Source organism: Chiloscyllium plagiosum, unplaced genomic scaffold (assembly GCF_037043375.1).
Source record: "Chiloscyllium plagiosum isolate Xiang-an unplaced genomic scaffold, Cpla_swu_hap1 HiC_scaffold_2, whole genome shotgun sequence".
NCBI lineage: Eukaryota > Metazoa > Chordata > Chondrichthyes > Orectolobiformes > Hemiscylliidae > Chiloscyllium > Chiloscyllium plagiosum.
Genome location: NW_028270140.1, coordinates 119279594 through 119295946, shown reverse-complemented (window position 1 = coordinate 119295946; position 16353 = coordinate 119279594). Strand labels below are relative to the sequence as shown.

At 52.2% G+C, this 16353-nt stretch overlaps 1 long non-coding RNA gene across 1 annotated transcript; it reads left to right on the top strand.

Moving 5' to 3' along the window:
* The first annotated feature begins 4198 nt into the window (after positions 1 to 4198).
* LOC148151975 (uncharacterized) lies at positions 4199 to 4699 on the top strand. Its single transcript, XR_015759178.1, has 2 exons — positions 4199 to 4288; positions 4439 to 4699. It is a non-coding gene; the product is annotated as an uncharacterized LOC148151975 (long non-coding RNA).
* Positions 4700 to 16353: the final 11654 nt, after the last annotated feature.

The following is a 16353-nucleotide window of genomic DNA, read 5'->3' as shown; positions in this document are numbered from 1 at the left end:
GGGAGGTTGGCTTCTATGATGGTCCAGGCCGGGCCTTACCATATCTGCTGAGTCTTTACCAGCAATTTCTGATTTCCAGCATCCACATTTTAAATTTTTTTTTGTTTCGGTTTACCAAGATGTTGCCTGGATTGGAATATATTAGCTAGAAGGAGGAGTTGGACACACTAGGATTATTTTTGTTAGTACATCAGAGGCTGATGGGTGCCTGCATAGAAGTATATAAAATTATGAGGGGCATGGATAGGGTAGATAGTCGGAGTCCCCTTCCCAGACCAAAAATGTCAAACACTAAGGGGCGTATGTTTAAGCTGAGAGGAGGAAAGTTTAAAGGAGGAGGTGTATGAGGAAGGTTTTTGACACAGAGGGTAGTAGGTGGCTAGAATGCGCTGCCAGGGTAAGTGGTAGAAACAGATACAATAGCAAAGTTCAAGAGGCATTTAGACAGATACTTGACCAAGCAAGGAATAGAGGGATATGGACCATGTGCAGGCAGCTGGAATTAGTTTTGAATAGTATTGTGGTTAGCACAGACATGGCCTGAAGGGCCTGTTCCTGTGCTGTACTGTTTCTATTATGTTTTTCAACCAGAAAACTTTTCTTTACTCCTCTCTGTTTGTGGAAATCTTACAAGGGTCATGAGAGATGCTTGCCTTCATCGTCAATCATCTATGCTGAGCCAGGAGAGTTAGTGTGGCAACCTGTTATATGATAGAAGAGTTCACATGCAGAATATGATGACTGGCATCAGTGAAGTTGATGAGATTTTGAGTGACACAACAATTGCTCTCGGCACATGTAAGAGGCCCTGGTTCTATCAAACTGGATAACACTATTTCTTTTTTGGTTTCATTGGAGATAACACAACATAACATTCTCAAATGTCAAATAATAATGACCTCCAACAAATGAGAATCCAACCACTGCCATTGATAGTCAATACCATTATTGAATATCTCACTAACACCAACTTATGGTTTATCGTGGATCAGAAACTGAACTGAACCAATCATATAAATACTGCAGCTACAAGAGCAGGTAGGAGCCTGAAACTCAGAGGCGAGTAATTTGACTCCTGACTCCCATATCTTGTCTGTCATCCAAGGCTCAAGTCACTTGCCTGGATTAGTGCAGCTCCAACAACACTCAAGAGATTCAACACTATTCAGGATAGACCAAGTTAAAAATCACACAACATCAGGTTATAGTCCAACAGGTTTAATTGGAAGCACACTAGCTTTCAGAGCGACGCTCCTTCATCACCTGATGAAGGAGCTTCGCTCTGAAAGCTAGTGTGCTTCCAATTAAACCTGTTGGACTATAACCTGGTGTTGTGTGATTTTTAACTTTGTACACCCCAGTCCAACACCGGCATCTCCAAATCAGGATAGACCAGGCTGTTTAATTGGCACCCAATCTAACACCTTCAACATTCACTCCCTCCATTATTAATGCATAGTAGCAACAGTGTGTGCCAGCTCCAAGATGTACTGCAACAACTCATCTAAGCTCCTGCACTATCACCTTCCAAAGCTGCAAGCAGTACCAGCTGAAAGATAAAGGCAACAGATTCGTGGGAACACAATTCCCCTCCAAGCTAATCACCATCTTGATTCGGAATTACATGACATTCACTCACACCCTTTCTCTGTGTCACATTGTGTGTACATATATACTAATAAGAACTGCAACACTTCAAGAAGGCAACTTATCACCTCCTTTTCAAGGGCAATTAAGAATGGCCATTAATACTGGCCAACTAGCACATTTATATCCTGTGACTGAATTAAAAACACAAGCAACAGTTGTCCTCTTGATTCAGGTCGAGGCTGTTGCTTGACTAAAATAGATGACTGGTGCCGAATACCACCCAGAAGGATCCAGTTGCAATGAACTTGGAAGTTATGTTTCGACATGACACTGATTTTCATGTAATCCCACTGGCTGTGATCGGCTGATTTTGGGTCAATAGTTGTCACTAACTCCTGAAGTAGTCTCTCGGGGGTTATAAGATCAGTCTTCTATTACAATGGTACACAGAAAGATCTAAACAAGATCATTGTAGTCTGTTAACTTTGGTATGTGGATTTGCATGTATGTAGAGAAGATGCCTTTCACATTGCCTCACTCTAACAGCCTTCCCATCCTGTCCTTTTGTCAATCAGATAAAAATGGAGAAATTCTCATTGGGAAGCACACACTCTCAAGGTAAAACTATACATTTTAATCAGAACATCAGTCCTTTCAGGGCCTCCAGCATTCTAAACAAATGAAATTCTCAATAAGAAAAAGCAGATCCAACATTTGGCTGTAGCAGTCTACTGGCCTGTTGAATCCTGCACTCTCTTCTTTACTTGATTCACTATTCCATTGCTTATGGCTCAATTCACATTTCTATTTCCTACTCCCCTTGTCACCCACTTTTTGTTCCCTTTACTGGCCTGTTCACTTTTCCTTTGCCTCTCACTTCTTTGTCTCTTTGTCATGATGTTCTCCAGCCCCTCTTTATCCAGTTCCCCACTCTCCTTGCTGCCTTATGCTTCTGTCCCTTCACTGGGAATAGGGATGCATGTGCAGTGAGTGCATCTCCTGCAGTTTAGTTGGCAGTAGACACTCCATCAAGGACATGCAAATCCTGGGCCCCCTCCAATGCCAAATCAAAACCACCCACCAACTGGAGGAAGAACACCTCATCTTCTGCCTTGGGACCCTTCAACCACATAGCATCAACATTCTCAAGTTTCCAAATCACCCCATCCTCAACTTCATCCCAGATCCAACCCTCCAACTCAGCACCACTCTCTTGACCTGTCCTATCTCTTCATCTTCCTTCCCACCTATCTGCTCCACCCTCCCCTCCAATCTATCACCTCCCACCTGCATCCACTTTTCGTCATCCCATCTACCTTCCCCAAGCCCACCCATACCCCCTATTTATCTCTTAGCCCCCTTCCCCCTCCACATTCCTGATGAACGGCTTATGCCCAAAACATTGACTATTCTGCTCCTCGATGCTGCCTGACCTGCAGTGCTTTTCCAGAGCCATACTTTTCAACTCTGATCTCCAGTATCTGCAGTCTTCACTTTCTCCTCCAACCTGTAGAAATCCAACCTCTGTCATGTTACTGCAGAGAAACAGGACATTCAGCCCATTAACTATTTTAACAACTCACTTCGCATGATCCACCAAGGTCAAATCCACTTTTCATTTCCCGTTAAGATTCTTTTTCAAACGGGCTAGTTAATTTTTCTTCAACCATGATTTATACTGAAAAATTCTATTTTAAAATCACGTTGTGATCATGTTAATCATCCTATATTTTCTGTTTTGATCATCCTAACTTGGTATTCCCTCTAGCATTTTATCAACTTGTTTATCATTATTGACCTCATCGTAATCATCAATGTATTGAATTTCCTTTAATGTCACCTCTAAGTCTGCTCAGCTCTGGAGAAAAGAGCCCTTGCTTCTCAAGACTGTTTTCATAACTATTTAGCATCTCAGTGAATTATTTTATATCTCTGGCATTACTTTTATATCATGCTTGCGATATCAAGCCTCAGATATGTACAGTGTTTTATATGTGGTTGGAAGTTTTGTATAAGTTAAGCATACATATTCTCCAATGAAAGATATGATTAAAGAGTAAAAACTCCATGTGGCTACATTGAGTGGCTGTCCAAATGCTTCAGGATGAATTGTCCAAACTGTAAATAAGGGGTAGAAAGCTGTTAGCATCTGGTTTTGAAGACGCAGCTGAAACATGAGCCCAAACAGACCAAAATGGGACCTTCAGCCGCATTATAATAGTAATTGGGCACTTGATAGACCTGAAAATATTACGAACAGAATTATGCAATTCTTATCTACTCTGGACTAAAGCCACATCTCTGCAATGGTATTATATCATTAATGTTCATAGTTATGAGAATGTACTGATCCATGTACTAGGTCTTTATTTACTAGCTCCTTTTCCTCCTTGATGGATGCATATGTTTGTTATTAATTCATGAAAATCCTTGGCTGCAGTGTAATTTCCATCTACACGTTGCAATCTGTCCATTTACATCTGTTATGTAAGATATTCTATTGCTTGTGAGCCATTTCAAAATCATAGATTGCATAATATTTGTTTGTTGTTGCAACATGGCAATGATAAGTGATTCAGAACATTACCATTTATTGCAGATACAATAGGTTTATGACTAAGCATGATGAAGAGAAATTAAAATCTATTTCGCAGTGCTTCACCAGAAAACAATAACTGCAAAATGGAGGGAGCTTTAGGTATGATTTATAACTAACGTGGGAGTGCCAAAAAATAAAAGTGCTGGATAGCCCAGTGCTGACACCTTTCTCTGTTAAGCATAACAAATACATACAATGTATAAACAACACAGCCAAAAAAATGTTTCACTTGTTTCTGTTTCTTTTCAGTTGAAGTGCATACCAATGATCAAAGGCAAGCCTGCGGCCTTTTGCTTTGCTGCAATGCTAGTAACAAAATAATGAACCAAAATCACAGGACGGGGACCTCAGAGTGTGTTAAAAAAAAGTGTTGGAAGATGACGAGGGCCTGATCTATCATTTCACTTCCTTAATACCTTTTATTTTTCTGCTAAAACATCTGTTAATAATTATGATTTGCTTTGACTTTCAAAGATGTACTCAGCTGAAAATAAAGGGAAGAAAGCCTTGCTTTTATAGTACGCTTTTCATTTCCTTAGGATGTCCCAAAGCGCTTTGAAGCCAATTAAGCACTTTTTAGCTGTAATCATGGTTGCAACATAGGAAGTTAATCTGAACGTAACATGCTCCCACAAACAGCAGTGATATAAATGGCCAGGTTGATGCTGGCTGAGGGGTAAATATTGGCAAAAGAGAACTAATCTGCACTCCTTCGAATAGTGCTGTGTGATCTTTCATGACAGAGGAATTCAATTAAGAACAAACGTTATAGAGAATTACTTAACTTTAAAGGGAGTTAGCGGTCTAAAACGGGGCAGGATGTGTGGTTAACTCAGTTGAACAGATTGCTAGAATGTGGTTCAGATGTGGGGTTCAACCCCAGTATTCAGATGAAGTAGATTTGGAGCATTTACTTATCTGCCTCATTTTAAAATCACAGCATAAACTGTGCTTCAGCTGTCTTCAAATAATTGGGGATTTTTGTTATTTATAAAAACATAAAAACAAAGACAATAAGATCAGGAGTAGGCTGCTCAGCCCTCTGCTCCCCTACTCCACCATTCAATATGATCATGGTTAATTATTCAACTCAGTATCCTGTTCATGCTTTCCCCTATAGCCTTTGATACCTTTAACCCATACAAACTTCAAAGTAATTCCTTCTCAAACACGTTAAGATGGATTTTTTCAACCAGGGTGATATGGTGGGATCAATTGTTTTCAGCTCGGACAGTAACCTGGCCTAGCAATGCTTCATAGAATCCCAAAAGTCACACGACACCAGGTCATAGTCCAACAGATTTATTTAAAATCACAAGTTTTGAAGCACTGAAATCTTCATTTGATGAAGGAGCAGTGCTTTGAAAGCTTGCGATTTTAAATACAATATAATTTTAAATAAATTGCAAGCTTTCGAAGCACTGCTCCTTCAACAAATGAAGATTTTGGTGCTTCAAAACTTGTGATTTTAAATAAATCTGTTGGACCGTAACCTGGTATTGTGTGACTTTTGGCTTTGTCCACCCCAGTCTAACACTGGCATCTCCACATCATAGAATCCTCATAGTGCAGATAGAGGCCATTCCACCCATCAAGCCTGCACTGACCCTCCCATCCAGACCTACCCTATTCCTGTAACCCTGCAATGGGGTGTTACCCCATAGCTAATCCTCCGAGACGACACATCTTTGGACTGTGGGATGGAGGGAGAATACAAACCCACAGTGTTAATGAGGAAAACATGCAAGCTCCACACAGACAGTCACCCAAGGCTGAAGTAGAACCTAGGTCCCTGGCACTCTGAGGCAGCTGTGCTAACCACTGAGTTACTATGCTGCTATACTGTAGTCTGCTCCAATTCTCTGCACCCAGCATGTATACAATAGTCTACTGCTCGTGAGGTAACCAGGAAGGTCAAATGACAAATCCAAGCAGCTGTTTCTTGGAGCCAGGAGGATAATTCTTTCCTACTCCAAGAAAAATTAAATTCTGGTAGGTTTTGGATGTTTTATGGAACAGCTGGTCAAAACCTGTAAATGCCTATCAGAACTTGTGTATGTAAACTCCAATTAAGGTAAACAAATTTATGAGTCCGAGAATGAGGTAGTTGTAAAAGCTTCATATCAATACTGGATACTTCAGTCGTGCAAGGTGGATTATTTGAGGTGCCAGTAAAAATAAGCATGACAACTCCGAAGTGGTTTAAATACCTGTGCAGATAGTGTCTGTCCTGCTGAAAGATCCATCTCTAAATTATAAGCCTGAGTTAAGACATCACCGTGGGTCACTTGGATACTAAAGGCAAAATCTATTAAACAGTCCCTATTGCTTTGTTCGTATGATTCCTATTAAATTTCAATATCAGTGCTTGAAATTAAGTTGGCACACACAAATTGAACACATTTATCTGCAACTCTGATAAATGTGATATTAGTTTGTTTTATTGACATTGAAAAGTGAAAACATTCCTTCATTCAATTCCATTGCACTTGTGTTGGCTGCAATTCGATTCGACATGTCAGATTTCTCTTCAATGTGTAATGCTTGATGTGGAGCAGGAAAGGCCCTTTGTGTTGTCAGGAGGAAATCAATACTGTACCAATTTCGAAGATTCCTGAAAGCACACAATAGTATCAATCCTGCAACTGAGCTGATGCCTCTTCCTCAATTATGTTGCAGTGCCAAAGTGACAAATGTATGCAGTAAGATTGACAAATGCAACCTCTACTGTTGTCTAACGATTGATTTTTCTTCCAGGCTTCCATAAGAAAAGCTCATATTTGCAGGAGTTATTTTTATAGCAAGAAAGATTTCACAGTTTCCTTCTCGCTGGGTGTATCAAGAGACCTTGAATAATGGCACAAGATCATTTCTGGCCCTCAATCTCATATTGCATCAGCATCAGTGACACTAACTGATTTTTAAAGGGGAAGGCTCTAATTAGTTCAGAGCTAGGTTAGTACACTGGGTGTGGTGTAGAGGTAGGACCTTATGAGTTGGGCATTGATTTTTAAAGGCAAACTACAGCAACTAGTGGACTTGCCATTACCGAGAGGAATGGAGTAGGTGGAGGGTCAGTCGACCAGCAGCCTCACAGTCGATGCAAGTGCCCAAATGTTCACTCCTCAAATACTCAAGCCAATCTGTTTAAGTGATGGCAACCTTGTGCCAAAGCATGAACACCACGGTGTGATTGGCTTACTTTATGCAAATATTCATCAGCAACTACAATGAATAAGCTCCTGACAGCTGTGTATAACGTGTTCCAGACTATTCGCTTTTTCTATTATTAATGTTAAATTTTGATTTTCAGCCTGTCCACGCGATGACAAGCTCACAACAACTGAAGGTGTTTGTGTTGCTGCTCACTCCTCCACCTTCCCTTTAAGATGCAAGCCCCATCTCAGAGGCACTGTAAGACTCCCATACCTAGTGAGTGTGGTTCTTTTCAGATCTCACTGGCATCTGACCTTACCCTTTACCAGTAGCTGGAAATCCAGCATCAGCAATCTTGCAATTTTGGCAAGGCAATAAATTAGACTCATTACTCCTAGATTGGTGTGGGGCTAGGATGTGGGTTATAAAAGTAATCAGATAACAAAATGATTCCCTTTAGTAACTTCAGTAACTGGAAAACAGAGATTTAAATTCATTGGCAAAAGATCTAGCAGGGAAATGTGAAGAATTTTTTATTTGTTGGGATCTGGAATAACTGTCCAAATAAATTTTATGAGACCTATCCTTGGGTTTTCTCGAAGACCATTTCTTGATTTTTGAGAACTACTTTTTGATTTGCAGGGACTCCATTTTCATGCTCACTGATTCTTTTACGAGGTGACGCAGTCATGTGGTAACATCACCTTCTGGATTTATGTTCACTTTTTGGGTTTTCTTATTGAGATGGATAAGATAGCACATATACCAAAGATTGTAAGATATAGGACTATACTGTAGTGAAATGTACTTTGAAAAGACCCAATGAGAAATGAACTGTAGCAAATTAACAAAGCTCCTTCAATAGTACTTTCCAAGGCAAAACCTCTTCCCTTTGGAAAGTAATAGGGATACATGGGACGACACACACATGCAAGACTTCTCCAAACACCACACAATTGGAACTATATCACTGTTCCTTCACTGTTAAATTGGTCAGAGTCCTGGAAGATGTTGTTTGCTGAACTGGTGCAGTCCGTGCACAGATGGTGCTCTCCCAATCTTGTTGGGCAGAATGAGGGGGGTCATTGATGGAGTCCAGAGCAAGGCTGCGGCTGGTGAGCCTGGAGATGGGACCAGGTGGACAGTGGCGAGGTGGGTGGTGAGTCTGGAGATGGGACCAGGTGGACAGTGGCGAGGTGGGTGGTGAGCCCGGAGATAGGACCAGGTGGACAGTGGCGAGGTGGGTGGTGAGCCTGGAGATGTGACCAGGTGAATTGCGGCGCGGTAGTTGGTGAGCCCGGAAATGGGACTGTGTGGATAGCGGCGAGGTGGGTGTTGAGCCCGGAGATGGGACCAGGTGGACAGTGGCGAGGTGGGTGGTGAGCCTGGAGATGGGACCAAGTGGACAGTGGCGAGGTGGGTGGTGAGATCGGCGATGGGACCAGGTGGATAGTGGCGAGTTGGGTGGTGAGGCTGGAGATGGGACCAGTTGGACATTGACGATGTGGGTCGTGAGTCCGGAGATGGGACCGGGTGGACATTGGTGAGGTGGGTGGTGAGCCCGGAGATGGGGTTATGTGGACAGCAGCGAGGTGGGTGTTAAGCCTGGAGATGGGACCGGGTGGACATCGACGAGGTGGGTGGTAAGCCCGGAGATGGGACCAGGTGGACATTGACGAGGCTGGTGGTGAGCCCGGACATGGGATCAGGTGGACATTGGTGAGGTGGGAGGTGAGTCCGGAGATGGGACCGAGTGTACAGTGGCGAGGATGTGGTGAGCCCGGAGATGGGCGGCTGGATAGTGGCGAGGTGGGTGGTGAGCCCGGAGATGGGACCAGGTGGACAGTGGCGAAGCTGGTGGTGAGCCCGGACATGGGATCAGGTGGACATTGGTGAGGTGGGTGGTGAGTCCGGAGATGGGACCGAGTGTACAGTGGCGAGGATGTGGTGAGCCCGGAGATGGGCGGCTGGATAGTGGCGAGGTGGGTGGTGAGCCCGAAGATGGGAATGTGTGGTCAGTGGTGTGGTGCATGGTGAGGCTGGAGTTGGGACCACTTGGACATTGGCGAGGTGGGTGGTGAGCCTGGAGATGGGTCCAGGTGGTCAGTGGCGAGGTGAGTGGTGAGCCTGGAGATGGGACCAGCTGGAGAGTGGCGAGGTGGGAGGTGAGCCCGGAGATGGGACCAGGTGGACAGTGGCGAGGTGGGTGGTGAGCCCGGACATGGGATTAGGTGGACATTGGTGAGGTGGGTGGTGAACCCGAAGATGGGGTTGTGTGGTCAGTGGTGTGGTGCGTGGTGAGGCTGGAGTTGGGACCACTTGGACATTGGCGAGGTGGGTGGTGAGCCCGGAGATGGGTCCAGGTGGTCAGTGGCGAGGTGGGTGGTGAGCCCGGAGATGGGACCAGCTGGAGAGTGGCGAGGTGGGCGGTGAACCTGGAGATGGGACCGGGTGGACAGTGGCGAGGTGGGTGATGAGCAGGAGGTGGGACCGGGTGGACAGTGTCGAGGTGGGTGATGAGCCCGGAGATGGGACCAGGTGGACAGTGGCGAGGTCGGTGGTGAGCCCAGAGATGGGACCAGGTGGACAGTGGCGAGGTGAATGGTGAGCCTGGAGATGGGACCGGGTGGACATTGGCGAGGTGGGTGGTGAACCCGGAGATGTGGTTGTGTGAACAGCAGCGAGGTGGGTGGTGAGCCTGGAGATGGGACTGAGTGGACATTGGTAAGGTGGGTGGTAAGCCCGGAGATGGGGTTGTGTGGACAGCAACGAGGTGGGTGGTGAGCCCGGAGATGGGACCGGGAGGAGATTGACGAGGTGGGTGATGAGCCCGGAGATGGAGACCGGGTGTACAGTGGCGAGGATGTGGTGAGCCCAGAGATTGGAGCGGGTGGACAGTGGCGAGGTGGGTGGTTCAGCCCGGAGATGGGACCGGGTGGACCGTGGCGAGGTGGGTGGTGAGTCCGGAGATGGGACCAGGTGGACAGTGGCGAGGTGGGGGGTGAGGCTGGAGATGGGACCAGGTGGACAGTGGCGAGGTGGGTGGTGAGGCTGCAGATGGGACCAGTTGGACTTTGGCGAGGTGGGTGGTGAGCCCGGAGTTGGGACCGGGTGGACAGTGGCGATGTGGGTGGTGAGCCCGGAGATGGGACCGGGTGGACAGTGGCGATGTGGGTGGTGAGCCCGGAGATGGGACCGGGTGGACAGTGGCGACGTGGGTGGTGATCCCAGAGATGGGACCAGGTGGACAATGGCGAGGTGGGTGGTGAGCCCGGAGATGGGACCAGGTGGACAGTGTCGAGGTGGGTGGTGAGCCCGGAGATGGGACCGGGTGGACTGTGGCGAGGTGGGTGGTGAGCCCGGAGATGGGACCGGGTGGACTGTGGCGAGGTGGGTGGTGAGCACGGAGATGGGACCGGGTGGACAGTGGCGAAGTGGGTGGTGAGCCCGGAGATGGGACCGGGTGGACAGTCTCGAGGTGTGTGGTGAGCCCGGAGATGGGACCGGGTGGACAGTGGCGAGGTGAGTGGTGAGGCTGGAGATGGGACCAGTTGGACTGTGGCAAGGTGGCTGGTGAGCCTGTTGATGGGATCAGTTGGACATTGGCGATGTGTGTGGTGAGCTCAGAGATGGTGCTGGGTGGACAGTGGCGAGGTGGGTGGTGAGCCCGGAGATGGGACCAGGTGGACAGTGGCGAGGTCGGTGGTGAGCCTGGAGATGGGACCAGGTGTACAGTGGCGAGGTGAGTGGTGAGGCTGGAGATGGGACCAGTTGGACTTTGGCGAGGTGGGTGGTGAGCCCGGAGTTGGGACCGGGTGGGCAGTGGCGAGGTGGGTGGTGTGCCCGGAGATGGGACCAGTTGGACTTTGGCGAGGTGGGTGGTGAGCCCGGAGTTGGAACCGGGTGGACAGTGGCGATGTAGGTGGTTCAGCCCGGAGATGGGACCGGGTGGACCGTGGCGAGGTGTGTCGTGAGTCCGGAGATGGGACCAGGTGGACAGTGGCGATGTGGGTGGTGAGCCCGGAGATGGGACCAGGTGGACAGTGGCGAGGTGGGTGGTGAAGCTGGAGATGGGACCAGTTGGACTTTGGCGAGGTGGGTGGTGAGCCCAGAGTTGGGACCGGGTGGACAGTGGCGAGGTGGGTGGTGAGCCCGGTGATGGGACCAGGTGCACAGTGGCGAGGTGGATGGTGAGCCCGATGTTGGGACCAGGTGGACAGTGGCGATGTGGGTGGTGAGCCCGGAGATGGGACCAGGTGGACAGTGGCGAGGTGGGTGGTGAAGCTGGAGATGGGACCAGTTGGACTTTGGCGAGATGGGTGGTGAGCCCGGAGTTGGGACGGGGTGGACAGTGGCGATGTGGGTGGTGAGCCCGGAGATGGGACCGGGTGGACAGTGGCGATGTGGGTGGTGAGCCCGGAGATGGGACCGGGTGGACAGTGGCGACGTGGGTGGTGAGCCCAGAGATGGGACCAGGTGGACAATGGCGAGGTGGGTGGTGAGCCCGGAGATGGGACCGGGTGGAGAGTGGCGATGTGGGTGGTGAGCCCGGAGATGGGACCGGGTGGACAGTGGCGAGGTCGGTGGTGAGCCCGGACATGGGACCAGGTGGACAGTGGCGATGTGGGTGGTGAGCCCGGAGATGGGACCGAGTGGACTGTGGCGATGTGGATGGTGAGCCCGGAGATGGGACCGAGTGGACAACGGCGAGTTGAGTGGTGAGCCCGGACATGGGACCAGGTGGACAGTGGCGAGGTGGGTGGTGAGGCTGATGATGGGACCAATTGGATATTGGTGAGGTGGGTGGTGAGCCCGGAGATGGTACCGGGTCGACATTGGTGAGGTGGGTGGTGAGCCCGGAGATGGGTCCAGGTGGTCAGTGGCGAGGTGGGTGGCGAGCCCAGTGATGGCACCAGCTGGACAGTGGCGAGGTGGGTGCTGAGCCCAGAGAGGGGACCGGGTGGACAGCGGCGAAGTGGGTGGTGAGCCCGGAGATGGGACCGGGTGGACAGTGTTGAGGTGGGTGGTGAGCCCGGAGATGGGACCGGGTAGACTGTGGTGAGGTGGGTGGTGAGCCCGGAGATGGGACCGGATGGACTGTGGCGAGGTGGGTGGTGAGCACGGAGATGGGACCGGGTGGACAGTGGCAAAGTGGGTGGTGAGCCCGGAGATGGGACCGGGTGGACAGTCTCGAGGTGTGTGGTGAGCCCGGAGATGGGACCGGGTGGACAGTGGCGAGGTGGGTGGTGAGGCTGGAGATGGGACCAGTTGGACTGTGGCAAGGTGGCTGGTGAGCCTGTTGATGGGATCAGTTGGACATTGACGATGTGTGTGGTGAGCTCAGAGATGGTGCTGGGTGGACAGTGGCGAGGTGGGTGGTGAGCCCGGAGATGGGACCGGGTGGACAGTGTCGAGGTGGGTGGTGAGCCCGGAGATGGGACCGGGTGGACTGTGTCGAGGTGGGTGGTGAGCCCGGAGATGGGACCGGGTGGACAGTGTCGAGGTGGGTGGTGAGCCCGGAGATGGGACCAGGTGGACAGTGGCGAAGTGGGTGGTGAGCCCGGAGATGGGACCTGGTGGACAGTGTCGAGGTGGGTGGTGAGCCCGGAGATGGGGTTGTGTGGACAGCAGCAACTTGGGTGTTGAGCCCGGAGATGGGACTGGGTGGTCATTGACGAGGTGGGTGGTGAGCCCGGAGATGGGTCCAGGTGGACTGCAGTGAGGTGGGTGGTGATCGTGGAGATGGGAACAGGTGGATAGTGGCGAGGTGGGTGGTGAACCTGGAGATGGGACCGGGTGGACAGTGGCGAGATGGATGGTGAACCCGGAGATGGGACCGGGTGGATAGCGGCGATGTGGGTGGTGAACCTGGAGATGGGACCAGGTGGACAGTGGCGAGGTGGTGGTGAGGCTGGAGATGGGACCAGGTGGACAGTGGCGAGGTGGGTGATGAGCTTAGAGATGGGACCAGGTAGACAGTGGCGAGGTGGGTGATGAGCTTAGAGATGGGACCGGGTGGACACTGGCGAGTTGAGTGGTGAGCCCGGAGACGGGGCCAGGTGGGGAGCAGCGAGGTCGGTGGTGAGCCTGGAGATGGGACAAGGGGAAATTGGCGAGGTGGGTGCTGAGCTGGGAGATGGGCCCGGGTGGATAGTGGCGAGGTGGGTGGTGAGCCTCGAGATGGGACCGGGTGGACAGTGGCGAGGTCGGTGGTGAGCCTGGAGATGGGACCAGGTGGACAGTGGCGAGGTCGGTGGTGAGCCTGGAGATGGGACCAGGTGTACAGTGGCGAGGTGAGTGGTGAGGCTGGAGATGGGACCAGTTGGACTTTGGCGAGGTGGGTGGTGAGCCCGGAGTTGGGACCGGGTGGGCAGTGGCGAGGTGGGTGGTGAGCCCGGAGATGGGACCAGTTGGACTTTGGCGAGGTGGGTGGTGAGCCCGGAGTTGGAACCGGGTGGACAGTGGCGATGTGGGTGGTTCAGCCCGGAGATGGGACCGGGTGGACCGTGGCGAGGTGTGTCGTGAGTCCGGAGATGGGACCAGGTGGACAGTGGCGATGTGGGTGGTGAGCCCGGAGATGGGACCAGGTGGACAGTGGCGAGGTGGGTGGTGAAGCTGGAGATGGGACCAGTTGGACTTTGGCGAGGTGGGTGGTGAGCCCAGAGTTGGGACCAGGTGCACAGTGGCGAGGTGGATGGTGAGCCCGATGTTGGGACCGGGTGTACAGTGGCGAGGTGGGTGGTGAGGCTGGAGATGGGACCAGTTGGACTTTGGCGAGATGGGTGGTGAGCCCGGAGTTGGGACGGGGTGGACAGTGGCGATGTGGGTGGTGAGCCCGGAGATGGGACTGGGTGGACAGTGGCGACGTGGGTGGTGAGCCCAGAGATGGGACCAGGTGGACAATGGCGAGGAGGGTGGTGAGCCCGGAGATGGGACCGGGTGGAGAGTGGCGATGTGGGTGGTGAGCCCGGAGATGGGACCGGGTGGACAGTGGCGAGGTCGGTGGTGAGCCCGGACATGGGACCAGGTGGACAGTGGCGATGTGGGTGGTGAGCCCGGAGATGGGACCGAGTGGACTGTGGCGATGTGGATGGTGAGCCCGGAGATGGGACCGAGTGGACAACGGCGAGTTGAGTGGTGAGCCCGGACATGGGACCAGGTGGACAGTGGCGAGGTGGGTGGTGAGGCTGATGATGGGACCAATTGGATATTGGTGAGGTGGGTGGTGAGCCCGGAGATGGTACCGGGTCGACATTGGTGAGGTGGGTGGTGAGCCCGGAGATGGGTCCAGGTGGTCAGTGGCGAGGTGGGTGGCGAGCCCAGTGATGGCACCAGCTGGACAGTGGCGAGGTGGGTGCTGAGCCCAGAGAGGGGACCGGGTGGACAGCGGCGAAGTGGGTGGTGAGCCCGGAGATGGGACCGGGTGGACAGTGTCGAGGTGGGTGGTGAGCCCGGAGATGGGACCGGGTGGACTGTGGCGAGGTGGGTGGTGAGCCCGGAGATGGGACCGGGTGGACTGTGGCGAGGTGGGTGGTGAGCACGGAGATGGGACCGGGTGGACAGTGGCGAAGTGGGTGGTGAGCCCGGAGATGGGACCGGGTGGACAGTCTCGAGGTGTGTGGTGAGCCCGGAGATGGGACCGGGTGGACAGTGGCGAGGTGGGTGGTGAGGCTGGAGATGGGACCAGTTGGACTGTGGCAAGGTGGCTGGTGAGCCTGTTGATGGGATCAGTTGGACATTGGCGATGTGTGTGGTGAGCTCAGAGATGGTGCTGGGTGGACAGTGGCGAGGTGGGTGGTGAGCCCGGAGATGGGACCAGGTGGACAGTGGCGAGGTCGGTGGTGAGCCTGGAGATGGGACCAGGTGTACAGTGGCGAGGTGAGTGGTGAGGCTGGAGATGGGACCAGTTGGACTTTGGCGAGGTGGGTGGTGAGCCCGGAGTTGGGACCGGGTGGGCAGTGGCGAGGTGGGTGGTGAGCCCGGAGATGGGACCAGTTGGACTTTGGCGAGGTGGGTGGTGAGCCCGGAGTTGGAACCGGGTGGACAGTGGCGATGTGGGTGGTTCAGCCCGGAGATGGGACCGGGTGGACCGTGGCGAGGTGTGTCGTGAGTCCGGAGATGGGACCAGGTGGACAGTGGCGATGTGGGTGGTGAGCCCGGAGATGGGACCAGGTGGACAGTGGCGAGGTGGGTGGTGAAGCTGGAGATGGGACCAGTTGGACTTTGGCGAGGTGGGTGGTGAGCCCAGAGTTGGGACCGGGTGGACAGTGGCGAGGTGGGTGGTGAGCCCGGTGATGGGACCAGGTGCACAGTGGCGAGGTGGATGGTGAGCCCGATGTTGGGACCGGGTGTACAGTGGCGAGGTGGGTGGTGAGGCTGGAGATGGGACCAGTTGGACTTTGGCGAGATGGGTGGTGAGCCCGGAGTTGGGACGGGGTGGACAGTGGCGATGTGGGTGGTGAGCCCGGAGATGGGACCGGGTGGACAGTGGCGACGTGGGTGGTGAGCCCAGAGATGGGACCAGGTGGACAATGGCGAGGTGGGTGGTGAGCCCGGAGATGGGACCGGGTGGAGAGTGGCGATGTGGGTGGTGAGCCCGGAGATGGGACCGGGTGGACAGTGGCGAGGTCGGTGGTGAGCCCGGACATGGGACCAGGTGGACAGTGGCGATGTGGGTGGTGAGCCCGGAGATGGGACCGAGTGGACTGTGGCGATGTGGATGGTGAGCCCGGAGATGGGACCGAGTGGACAACGGCGAGTTGAGTGGTGAGCCCGGACATGGGACCAGGTGGACAGTGGCGAGGTGGGTGGTGAGGCTGATGATGGGACCAATTGGATATTGGTGAGGTGGGTGGTGAGCCCGGAGATGGTACCGGGTCGACATTGGTGAGGTGGGTGGTGAGCCCGGAGATGGGTCCAGGTGGTCAGTGGCGAGGTGGGTGGCGAGCCCAGTGATGGCACCAGCTGGACAGTGGCGAGGTGGGTGCTGAGCCCAGAGAGGGGACCGG